Source organism: Aedes aegypti, chromosome 1, assembly GCF_002204515.2.
Source record: "Aedes aegypti strain LVP_AGWG chromosome 1, AaegL5.0 Primary Assembly, whole genome shotgun sequence".
NCBI lineage: Eukaryota > Metazoa > Arthropoda > Insecta > Diptera > Culicidae > Aedes > Aedes aegypti.
In genome coordinates, this window is record NC_035107.1 from 18,479,258 (window position 1) to 18,492,829 (window position 13,572).

The following is a 13,572-nucleotide window of genomic DNA, read 5'->3' on the forward strand; positions in this document are numbered from 1 at the left end:
ACTAGCTACTGAAGAAAACCTGGAGAAAATACTAAGAAAGTAACAGAGTTTTGAGATTATGAGAGCATTTTGACATGACGTTCATACCCTGTAAAACTACAAGATAAATCAGATCAAAGGCACTTTTTCCTCTTTGTAAACTGTTTGGATTTTCATCCGAATCCAAGTAACGATTCAAGAGGACACTCTTCTTTAGAGTAGCATGTAAAGAGGTGATTCTGTAGCGCTTTGATTTCCAATATTAACAAAATAAAAATGATGAAAAATTCTCCTATTAGCCATGGCTTAGTTCTACATTTAGTCGGTCTGTTCAACATCTAACACTGTCTGTCCTTCTACTGAACAAGTACATGGTAACAACATTCGTCTGACTGATGATGATTGTAGTTTATAAAAGTTCAGGAAATTCAATTTTGGAAGGCATCCAAGTAGCCTGCGCCTCCGTTACCAATTCCCAATTGCGCGGCCTACTAATCAAAATTCGTAGGATAGATTCTGTCAGTGTGTGAGTGCAATGTCTTACCTGTATTAGTGTGCTCTAAGAGGTGAATGAGTGACCTTGTGAGAGGAGTTCGTGAGTGTCTGTTTTTTTTTGTTTTAGAAAAATGCTTTACAATTAGTGAATCTGTTCAAGTCACATTAAACTTTTCTCCTATCATCTATGGCGATAGCTACGTTCTAGAAAATTAAGATTTTTGTTAGGAAGAGTTTCACCCTAAACTGACTGGGAGATCGCGAGTTGATCACCGAACACAGCTCAGTACAAAAACGGGTCAAAACCGGAAGGGTCCGGTCGGCGATCAACCCGCGTACCTCGCGCTAACTACTATTCTAACTGTTTACAAAAAATCTCAGAAAGATGAGTCCAGAACAGCGAACGAGTCCGGCAGCAGGACGGCATACTCGACGGTTCGCTCTTCGTCTTCTAGGGGTGAAGCCGGAAACGGTTCGACGGCAGTCACGGCACGCACACTGGGTGGAGCACGCCGCGAAGATCGGGACCGTAGACGTCGAGGACGCTCGTAGAGGGCATCCGCAAGTCCTAGGCCGCCTCCATACCCTTCCGAATCGTCGTTATCCAGCTCGTCGTCGCCTTCGTGTTCTAGCTCATCCTCCTCGGTACCATCGACTGACTGCTCCTGATCCTCCTCCTGCAATGGGAAATCCACCGGAAAGAATTGTAAAGGTAGTAAGAAAGGTATTAGTTCTCGGTAGATTTCCGTTTTCGACGGCAGTCGATTATCTGGACGTCCACCCAACGGTCAGTAGTTGGGACGCACTGAGACAATCGCATCCGCCATTTTTATTTCAATTATGGTAAATCTGATAATCGGAATGAGAAAGAAGCGAGAAATGGTGAAGCGAAATTTCGATTTCGGTGCCATAATGGATAAAGTGCTCTCTAATATATGGTAATACAGTTGAATGCAGTTGGTAAAAATGTAAAGGGGTACTCTGAAAACGATGGTTTTCGATGTTTCTGCTTCACTGATGCTACCTTTGTCATCATGTCCTAGAAAAAAAATCATAAATTCTAAGACTATGAACTACAGATCTTCCAACAGCCAATTGGTCGTCACGTTACGGGTTGGTTGGTCCATTGTTACAACAATTGAAGATTCGATCTAAGGTGGTAAGGTGAGGAGGTATGTTCGCAGTACAGCTAAATCAGGTATATTTGAATAAACATATGGTATGTTCGCAGTACAGCTAAATCAGGTATATTTGAATAAACATGCCAATCATTCCACGGTTCGAGTGTTAGGTGTAGTCTAAGGGAAATTTTTGCAAGGGGTAATTTTTGGATAGAAGAAATTTTCATTCGAAAAGGTAGTTCCTTGCAAAAACCGACGAAACTAAATATGGATTGTGTTCGAAAAAGAAACATGCATTCAACCAATTTCAGTAGCAAAAGCGGGAGATGATTGGTTAACTGAAGTCGGAACGGAAGAACGAAATCCACATATTTCTTAGGCGCATCACACATTCGAATTTACTAATTGACTTACTTAAGACTTACTTAAAAGAAGCGGTAATACATGTATCTTGAAAAAAAAAAATCGTTCAGAAACACGTGTGGAAAGGTTTTCTTCAAAATCTCCAGCGAAGAATAGAGAATTGAGAGGACGAGACGAAATTGAGAAGACCTATGTCTGCAGAAATTTGTTCCCACAGTGTTCAGAGAAGTCTACTATCCCGACATCATTGTGCTTTTCAGCAGCTGTAAGAATGCTCTTAAGAAGCGTTCTGAGCAGGTCCGTCCCACTCGGCTTTAGATTGGGTACTACTTCTAGTACTGCATTTGGTCCCTTGGTACTGCACATGGTTTACAATATTTATGAGGTTATATATTCCGAAAACTGACAGCTACTTGACGATGTCATTCCTATCCACTTCGAACAATTTTTTGAAAAAATAATCTAGTGATCCAGATCTTATATAAATACGATACGCCCATGCTTAAGCTAAGTATGCTGTTCAGCTCAAGAAAAATAAAAATTTCTGCTCAAGAAATGGTCAAGAAATTTTCTACAGTGAGCTCCATTTGAATTGACATTTCTTTTCAACAGCGTACTGCGATCAAAGAAAAATGCTTTTCTTTAGCATTTCTTGCAAGAAATTTCCCACGCATCGAGATAGGCGATTACTTTTCTGTCGAAGTGCATACTTCACTTTACAACAAAATTTGATGTTTACACAAGTAAAGAGACTGTCTTGCCGTGGGTACTGCAGAACTGAGAGAAGAGACAGAATGCGAATGCGAACTCTCAAAATTCAAGGCAACCTGTCACCGACTGTCACCGGAAAACCGTACATTCAAAGGCAGGGCTGTTACAAAAATCTTAAAATCGTATCCGCGAAAATCGCGCCTTTAAAAATTTGATCCGTGCCTAGGAACTTTAATCCGCGCCTCAAAAACATCTGTTTCATTGACATATTTACTACTCATTAAAAAAATGCGTAAACGCGCTTGATCAAAAACTAGTTTTTAATGGTACTAAGCGATTATTTTCGCCTTAAAGTATCTACAATTGAATAAGACAAATTGGTAAACGGATCTTTGTCAACACTAAGGGTAGAGTTAAATTATGAAATAAATTAAATTTGCTTAAGTTGCGCCACTAGGCAGAAAAAAAGGTAAATAGCGAAAAAAAAATCAATAATTCGAGTTTTTCATGGAGAAAATCGTATTCAACAATATCACTCGAAATTTTTTTGTCTTCAACATTTCAATATATTTTTATAAAAAATCGTGTAATTTAATAAATGGTAGTATCACTACAAGCAGAGAGGAGGCCTAGTTTGCAATTATACTTATCACAATTTGATGTGATCTTTGCATACAATAGGAGATGCAAAATGTAGTTATTAATGATAGCTTAAAAAGAAAATCACACACAGTAATTTTACATCGTGAATTAGAAGCATACAAAACCTTAAATTTCGATTTTTTGTCTCATCTAACTTTAAACTATATTTTAAGTGGTGATGTTATCGAGAACGAAAAGATTGCCATTAATAAGATTAGATCGCCAATACTGTATTTTTACTTTTCATGATGTACATGGATAGGCAAACACCATCATATTATTAAAAAAAATGTTGCAAACATTTTTTATTTATGAGATGATTTCAGTTCAGTTTGAAATGCACGCCGTTTATTGTTTGAAAACTGTTTTTATTTGATAAAACTTCAAGTCTTAATACTCAATCAATTTGAGGTAAAAATACAAGATTTTGTGATAATTTAATAATTTTAACAAATTTCTGCTTTTATGAAAATTGTTAAATTTTTTTCAGTAATATTCATTAGTCATTGGCAGTACATTAGACTATACATTTAAAACTCTCGACGTTTGACACAAAACGTCCAACTCTACAGGGTAGATCTGAGCCACCTATAAATCAATTTTAATGAAATGTTAACAAGACCTTATTTATATATTAAAACAAATGACATTCAAAATTTGACCAAAAAAAAAGGCAATAAAATTTAATAAAAAATGGTGTGTAAACTATTCAGTTTAATTATGCGGAGCTTACTATTTCACACAAAAGTATTGAAAATGTATTGTACATACAGTTATGTTCAGAATAATAGTAGTGAAAGCCGATTTTCATACAAAATTCTCAACTTTGGCATGCTGTAACTTTGTTTTCCTATGAGCAAATTTTGACAGAGAACTCTAAATGTCTCTTCAATTTCATTATCCCAAAATTCGTCATAGTACTGCACACTTAGAAAACCCTAATATTGAGTACGTAACGTAAATTTGATGGTATTAAAACTAAAAAATACGTCATTCTTGTAAAATTACGTCCAATGTGACTGAAATTTTTCGTGATTCAAATAATATTCAGTCGATTGTAACGAAAAATTACGTCATTTGTGACTTGGTTTCACGTCATTTTACTTGCTTCAATATGTCGGGAACATATGACGTAAATTACAAAAAAAATCTAAGTGTCTGGTTTATTTTGACATATTATATCCATGATCAGTAAATTTGACACATTTCTGATTTCTAATATTTTAAAGCCAAGCCAAATGTGCTGAGTGGTCTTAATGAGCGCCATTTTCTATGATTTTCAATGGAAGATAAATGTCCTTCAAACTCACAGGATTTGAACGGTATAAATTTTTATTTTCAGTTTATCTTGAAGTCAAAAATCTATAGATCGCCGTCAATAGAATAGAATTTTAGATTAGTGTCTAAGAAATAAGGGAGGAGCTATCTCTGGATTGACTAGCGACCCTCGAGAAAAAATACTCCAAATAAAATTAAAATGATTTACTAATAAAATGTTACTGCTTTTATATTTCCCTGAACAGTATTTTTGATTTCAGTGACTATACTAACTGAACTTTACTGCTCTCAAGGAAAAGACTTGGATTGTATATAACTACAATTGTATATAACTACAATTTTTGCCGCATGATTTGTGTAATCCGCAATTTTCGCGACAGAAATCCGCTACAAATCCGCGAAAATCGCGAAATCCGCGAGAATCGCGAAATTTGCGCCTGTTGTAACAGCCCTGCAAAGGGCAGGGGGTGAGATATTTCGCATAAAGACGTTCTGCATAAGGACGTTTCGCATATAGACATTTGGCATAATAAGAATTATATGTTTCTTTTGGAATGCTACCTGTTCTTATATAAAACTGCTTTATGCGAAACGTCCATTATGCCAAATGTCCGTATGCGAAACGCCATTATGGGAAACGTCTTTTTGCGAAATGAGTCACTCCCAAAGGGCAGATCGTGAAAAACCGTAAAAACTCAAGGACACTTAATTGAAATTTCTATGTGTTTTTTAATGATTTCACATTCTAAAAAGTTGAATACCTAAATGTAGTTGTGTGTCGGAAAACTGCCATTGATTTATTTAATATTCATATCTTTTTTCAACAAAAACAACAACAATCGTTTTTCAACAACAAAAAGTGAATATGATTTTGAGCAAAATAGGTTCATCTGACCGTTGTGCACAACCCAAGAATTGGGTCCTAAAATGGTTAATGAATTGTTGTTTTTATTTAATAATTCGAAAGAGCATGTTCTTGCAACTACTTCAGCAGTTTTTCTAGCTCAAATAACGTCTATAACCTTTTTAAAATTCAATTTTAAAAAAAGAACCTTGACACTTGTGATCATGTTATAGATCTTATAGTTTTAACACTGGGGTTGTTCCTATCTAATATTTCGGAAGGGACATGGAAAACAAAATATACCCAAAATTTGAGTTTAAACCAAGGGGCGTGAAAAATGTTTTTTGTACTTAAATCAATAAAAATCATTTAAAAATTGAGTAAACATGTGTTTCATCCCTAAACTTAAGCGTTTGATACTAAAATTGGGAAAGGGCTTTAGGACCTAATTGAAGAAAGAAGTCAAAGAAGGCAAAAAAACATGCCAACTGTCTGTGAGTCTGTCAAGTTTGACAGATCGCAGTACACTTTTCACTTTTAACGGCATTCTAGATTTTACACTATTATTTTATTTATTTATTCATTTATACTTCATTCATGTAACGCAAGATTTACAATCTTTTTAAGTGTTACAATTTGTAGATATTGAGTAGGATGTGCTATTTCTTATTCATGTAATAGTTCTGTTGATTTTACTATTAATTATTTGCTGTGTGCTTGTTTAGTGCGCTCAATTCAACTCCAAGAGTAGGTCCCGTTTAAAGCTCGAAAAATTAACGGATAATTTTAGATTCAATGGTAGGTAATACCAATTAATTATACCTCTTACAAACAGCGAGTGACTATAACAACTGGTATGATGTAAAGGAACAAGAAGACTTCTTGTTCTGGTGTTTCTACATGGATTCAACTTTGAGGATAGATAACCAGGATTACCAGATGTGAGTATTTTGTAAATACAGTCGCCTCTCCACATCTCGATAGCGAAGGGACCATCGAGATAGGGAGAGATCGAGACAAAGAACATTAATTTAATGAACACTAGATTGAAAATCACTCCGTTACTAGGAAAATAATAAACAAACAAACTTCATTTCAAGTTTCCAAATTGTTCTGAATCATTCAAATCTGGTCTAGTAACCTTTGATAATGTTCATATCGACATATGGAGAGAAAATTGTGAACAACAAATCAACAGGAACACATCGAGATATGGAGATATCGAGATAAGGAGGATATCGAGACATGGAGAGCGAAATCTTATGCAGAATGAAGGGACCGAAGCAATCATCGACATAGGGAGAGATATCGAGATGTAGAACATCGAGATGTGGAGAGTCGACTGTATGACAGAACGATCTATATTTGAGAAACTGATCAAAAGGATAGCTAATTAAAGATGTTTGAAGATGGGTGACACTACCAAATCTTGGTATGTTAAAAAAAAAAAAGAATGCAGGAATTGAGTGCAACACAAAGCTTATTAAAGCTGTTTGCGGTAGCATTCGAATAAATGAAGTCATTATAGATAAAATGTGGATAAAAAAGGGATTTGAAAAATTTGATTTTCATTTGATAGCTGAGATGAGTGAGAGCTTGTGAATTTATTTGAGGTTCCCAATCTAATTTAGAATTAAAAATGACTCCTAAATTGTTTACTTGGTCTGCGAATTGAATTTGCTCATTATTCATTATAAGTTCAGGCATAGAAAAGTGGGATCGTCGATGCCGATTAATAATACTGCTTTAGTTTTAGTTGTGTTAATAGGCAGTAGATTCTCTGGAGACCACTGAAACACCTGTTGTAGATCGTAGTTGATTAACCTAGACATTTCCATGGTACTTGTTCTAGAATCAGCACATAAATAAATTTGTACGTCGTCGGCGAACATGTGTACTGAGCAGAATTTCAATGCGACTGGAAGATCATTTATGAAAAGGGAAAAAAGAAGGGGTCCTAAAATAGATCCTTGAGGTACCCCTGAATCAATTGGACGTAAAGAAGAGAATTGACTATTGAAAAAAACGGATTGGTATCTATTTGTAAGATAAGTTTCTATTAATTTGACAGCAGGACGGGAGAATCCAAAAAGAGCACCAAGTTTATTCAATAGTTTTCTATGTGAAACACGATCAAACGCTTTCGCAAAATCTATCAACAAGAGAACTGCTATCCCTTTTTTATCAATTGATGAAGCAATATCATCATGCACTTTCATCAAAGCTGTCTCAGTACTGTGGTTTCGGCGAAAACCTGATTGAAAGGGACTCAAGAAATTATTTCTGTTCACATAATCAGAGATTTGAGCAGAAACTATTTTTTCAAAGGCTTTGGAAAGTGCATTTAATATGCTAATGGGCCTGAGGTTTGAAATGCTAGTTGAACAAGGCTTTTTTTTTATTGGAATCACTTTTACGTATTTCCAAGCTTGTGGAAATTTGGAAGTTGTAATGATTGTATTGAACAAATGAGTGTAAAGTGGAAGGGCTAGTGGAAGCATAATTTAAAAAAATTCTATTGGAAGATTGTCTAGACCACTGGCATTAGACTTAACTGAAAACAGTGCATTAACTATTTCAAATTCTTCTACACATCTAAAACCAAAGGGACCGTAGTTTAAGTTTAAACGAGGATTTTCATCAGAAGAGTAATTTTCTGAAAAGAAAGCATTGATTTCATTAGCTGTTGTATCACAATTCACAGAAGATTGTTTTTTGTTGGCTATTCCTAAACTTTTGATGTTTCTCCAGAGTTGCTTACTGGGAACATTTGTATTGATCCGCTGATTGTAATAACTTCTCTTTGCATTCCTGATAATTGTAGTTACCCTGTTTCTCAGTGTTTTGAAAAGAAGATTATGAGATTGTAAGCGACTGGCCTTCCAGTTTCTGTAAGCTAAATCCCTATCAATTATAGCCTTTTCAATGTCTTCATTATACCAAGGATTTTTTCTGTATTTACTGAACTTAAGAGGGAAAAATTCTTCATGTAAATATTGGAAGTGTTCTTTCAGAATGTGAATCAACATATCAGAATCACTTATACTATGGAAATAATTCCAATCTATGTTATTAAAAGCAGTTAATAATCCTTGACTGTCAATGTTTTTGTAATCGCGATGGAAGAAACCTTGTTCGGATGAATCGGAGAAAATATCTAGAACTGCAAGAATCATATCATGTCTGGATATACCAGGCATAGATACCTGTTTTTCTTTTCTGTTTCTGTTCGGGATGAACCACTGCGACCAGTTTTCTTTGATCTTTTGTGGTATACCCGTGTCCTTTGTTTAGTGCATGTCGTTCTACTCCATTACTATTGAGAAATAATGAAGTAGTCGTTTTTTATACAAATATCATTCTTTATCATTTTGCATAGAGCCTCTTTAGAAAAAGATACCGCTATTTATAACTTTTGGAGAAAACAGTTTGTCACCATTAAACTCTCAAAAGCGCGCCCCTTAATCAGGTTCGGCCACTAAGCTGGTTGAATGATACTGATTTTAACCATGCATCGGTACTCTAGCGTATCAAATTATTGCTTCTACTTATAAGGTTCAAAGTCGTTTTTTGAAACTGTGAACAGGTTTCATCCCATGAAACATTTAGATTCCTTGAAACAAAAAGCTTATTTTAGAAGTTAAGAGGTCTGCTACTACACTGATTCGGAATCGTTTCCCTCCTAGATATCGAAAGATAAACTCTTGAACTCGGAAAGAAATTGTCTCATGAGTTGAAACCAACCTTAGATGCTGATTGAGCCATTTTTTCACTTCGACTTCCTCATTATCTAGGACAAATAGGTGGGTCTTAGTGCCTTGTTACTCTCTTATACTCTTCCGACCCTAACTTATAAGTATTCACAAGAACAGACACAACAAGAGTACAATATGGTAGATCTTACCCCGTAACGCACTTCGAAAAGGTGATTTACCCGCGTTACGGGCAATACCTGGTTAATTCTGAAGACAATCTCCGGAGAATCAATAATGAAAAGGTCAAGTAAAGAGCAACCGGTTGTATGGAAATAAGTTGGTTCTTGATTTAAGCAAACATATGACAGGTTAGATAAAACATCTGTAAATCTGTTGGTCCTAGGTGTAACTTTTTTTAAGTCTGTGTTAAAATCCCCCGTAATGAACGTCAAATCGTATTTCATTTTGAACTCCTCGAGATGTTGAAAAATCAAATAACTGCAATCGTTATTCGGCGGGTTGTAGTATACACCAAGAAAAAACTTGCGATTGCTTGTAGCAACTTCAAATAGCAAATATTCGGTAATATGACTAGGTTCATACGGACTAAAAGTAGACTTTTTTTAGGAGCTTCAAGCTTAGATTTTGCCTAAAGTAGACGCATAGTCCACCACCATGGCGGTTTCGATCGTTACGAATTAGATTGTAGCCCTCAATTCGAATCATCGAATCATTGATTGATTCATTGAGCCATGTTTCAGACATACAGACGATGTGAGCTTTACTGTTGAAAAACACCGCTTTCAATTCATCAAACTTGGAAAACCCTCGAGCGCAAACGCTCTGAACATTAATATGGCATATATTTAATTTATCAGTCCTAAAAACTGAATCCATCACCGCTTTAGTAATGATGCTGCTTGAAGAGGTATTGTCAATTGGTGAACTAGCCATAATCTTCTATAGTACAAACACCGAGCCAAAAACGAACACCTATCCAAGAGATGAGAGAACGCATAACAAACATAACAGCACGCAGGAACTTATAACTACCAAGAATTAACAAATCAATTGAATCCATAGCAAAGCTTCTGAATGATTGGTTGTCATCGTATTCCGGCAGAAAGTATGAATATATAGATCGGCAAGCAACAGCAACAACAGCACAGACACTGACCGAACAGCAACAGCAGCAGCAGCAGCAGATCACAAAGCAGATAGGCCATCAACAGTTGCCAAGCATTTCCGTTGATATGATTTGACTTTCAGGAAGGAATAATCATGGGAAAACCAGAATGGGAAACACAGGAAGAAATTTTGAAAAGGATAAAGAGCATAATGAGGAAAGGTACAAATCAGTATTCTATAACTTTCAGGAGGGGAAGATAACATGGAACGAAAGGAGAGGCAACATGGGAAGAAACTGGGCAGGAGAAGAGAAACTTATTTGGAAAGGTTTAGAGTTTCTAGAAGCGCCTGCTTGGTACGACAGGGAAGAAATGGATCCATCTTGTGCAGCTTCACCAGAACCTCGCCGTCTCTGATCGACACCTTCTCGATGAGTCCAGCTTTCTTCATCCTCATTGCTGTAGATCTAACATCTCGTACTCGTTTTGAAAGGCTTTCATTGATGAATATACGGGACAGACTTCCATTGGTATCGCTGGGGTTCGGAGAGTAGCCAATATCCTTTAAATAAAGGGACAAATCTGACAGATAGCTTTTGAAGAACTTGTATCTACTAGTACGGAGTGCGAAACGGCAGACTATGAAGGATTTATCTGATGATGTTGAAGGTAATCGATCCAAATCGACAACAGGTACATCTTCATCCTTATATCCCAGACGTTTGACGATACTGCGGAAAATTTCATACAGGTTCTTGTTTACATCTTTTGGAATTCCCGAAATGATCAGTTCCTTACTTCTGTTGACGAACTGTAGCTTATCGTTGATAAACAATGAATCCGAGCGAACTTTTTTCACACTCTCGATCATTTGTTCGACGTTGGCTATGCTCTCATTACGGATAGTCGAAATATGGGCCTCAATGCAGTTGATCCTCTCACTGAGTTCATGCTGGTAAGCATTGATTTTAGATGCAATGTTGTCTTGAACTTTCTGGAACATCAGTTGCATCTTTTCACAGAGCTCGTCAAACTTGTGTACATTGTTCTGCAAATCATTGTAAATAGGAGTATCCATAGGCCTATTCACATGACGTTCAAAATCAGCTGATCGGGAAGCACTTTGACAGTTCTTCTATGGAAATGACAGCCTCGTGTTTGCACCGGTCCTCCACCGATGTAAACAAATGCATAGACGGACCTGTCACATGAAAAAGCCTATTGTTTTTATGGCAACGTCAAGTTGACAGGTATGACGTATCATACAACCAATACTGAACTTGCTGAAGGGGTTTCACAGAAACAATTATTGCTAGTAGTAGGTTCTATAAGATTTTGCGAACCGGTTACCTTATGTCCTTCCTAGAGCTTTCAGAATGCATCCAACAATAGTCCATTTTACGAGACGTTTTTGAACAGCTGATCGCTTATTTTATGAATGAAATTTTGCCAGAGGGCGGTGTCGTAACCTGTGAAAGTAACAGCAATATCATCAGTGTTCTCGTTTCGTAAAAAGGGCTATTAACAAGGCAGGTTCTTTACTGGTGTAAACCTGGAAGGGGGAAACCGATTCCTGTACGTCAAGGTGAGCCGAGATTTTGCTGTCACGAACTGTCACTGTGAGCCCGGATCTTAAAGAGTGGACAAACATGATAAAAACGCGTAATTTATCAAAACAATTTTTTACATTTCATCAAGGTTGACAACGGTGGAAAATCAATTCCTGCCCATTCAACAGTATTGAACACGCATCTTTTTACTCCTATCCATCAAAATGAAAATAAAAAAGCTTTGGCCATTTTCCCATGCTTCTCCGGAAAGATCGAAGGTACCGTAATTTCGGGTGAAATTGATCACTTTTCACGGTTTTTCTTGTCTGATTTCTATAATGTTGACAATGCCAAACAACTGAATGCAGGAAAACAAGTATGAAGGCGAGCCTCATTGACTCAAGTACCGAAATTTTCTAACAAATGTTATTTTAGTGCTAAAAAATATGTCTAAAATAAAAAATCGCGAGATCTCATTTCGGGGTGAAATTGATCACTTATCAATGCCATTATTGTTAGTTTTCAAAACAACTTTACATAATAAATTTAAGCTCCCTGAATCCGAACATGCTTGCCAAATTCTTAACAATACAATATTTATAGAAATAATGAATGTTTAAATTTCAAGAATAACGCAGAAAACGCCTAAATGTATGCAATTTACTAAGGAATTTCCTGATATATAACAGAAATTCAATTATTTCAACCAAATCAACGAATTTGTACGAGTTTTGGTTATGAAATCTAGTTTGGAGATATATCTTAAGTATCCTTACAAACTTTCAGGATTATACCATGTCCAAATCTTTGTCTAGAACTAGAAGTTTATTGATGTTTGTTAACACTGCACCGTACAGGATTTTGAAATTTTACAGTATTTTCACAGAAATAAACATTTTTGAACGCAAAAAACTTCTCAACGCACAATTTGGACATACTTACGACAAACAACGTTCATTCACTGCAGGTTACATTGATATTTGTGCTCCATTAGGAAGAAATAATATCGAGTGACACAGTGATCAATTTCACCCTACTGATCAATTTCACCCGAGTTTACGGTACACAACAAAAGAAAACCAGCGATTTTCCTCAAGCCTGCCATGGTTGTCGTTATGCTGGAGTTATCTTGCAGTTGGGAAACGTGTTGTTACATATTTCGTGTGTAGTATCTGTGCCTCCCTCTTAGGTGTAAACATCGAATTTGTTTATAAACATGTGACGTCACTCCTATCGGACCACTAGATCCGGACCACTAGATCATTTTTTTTTTCAAAAATTTGTTCGAGATGGATATGAATGGCGTCGTGAAGTAGCTGTCAGTTTTTGAAATATATCACCTTCTCAATATAGTACACCGTGGCATCCAAAAAGCCAAAAAATGTCTTTTGAGTGCATTTTGAATACTTTGAAAAGCGATATATTATCCTCTGAATATTGAAGGCATTCAAAGCGTTTCAAATTTCAGTATTAGAGAAAAAAAATTCTAAATGCTCCAGAAAAGCTATTTGAAGAGTTTCCTGAAGTATTGAGAAATCTTGTCGATACGTTTTGAAAGATCATAAAAAAACGATTTAGCACAACTTTTCGAATAGTTCCGAGAAGATTTTCGACGGCTGCAGAAGAACATTTCCAAAGAACATACCCAAAGGTCATATTTCGCAAAACTTTCCAAAATTCTTCAGAGAAGCTCACGAAATGCTACTCTTAAGCTTTTAAAATGCTTTTTGAGATGCTGTCAGAATCCCAAAGGATTTTAAAATGCTC

General features: G+C 36.1%; 1 protein-coding gene across 2 annotated transcripts in view; it reads right to left on the minus strand.

The window, feature by feature from the left end:
- Positions 1-316: 316 nt before the first annotated feature.
- The window catches only part of LOC5576694 (echinoderm microtubule-associated protein-like CG42247), a 198,551-nt gene continuing 185,295 nt past the window's right edge, over positions 317-13,572 (minus strand). For both annotated transcript variants that reach the window (XM_021839057.1, XM_021839058.1), the window contains exon 10: positions 317-1,151. The gene's annotated coding sequence lies outside the window, so the exon portion shown is untranslated. The remainder of the gene's footprint in view (positions 1,152-13,572) is intronic.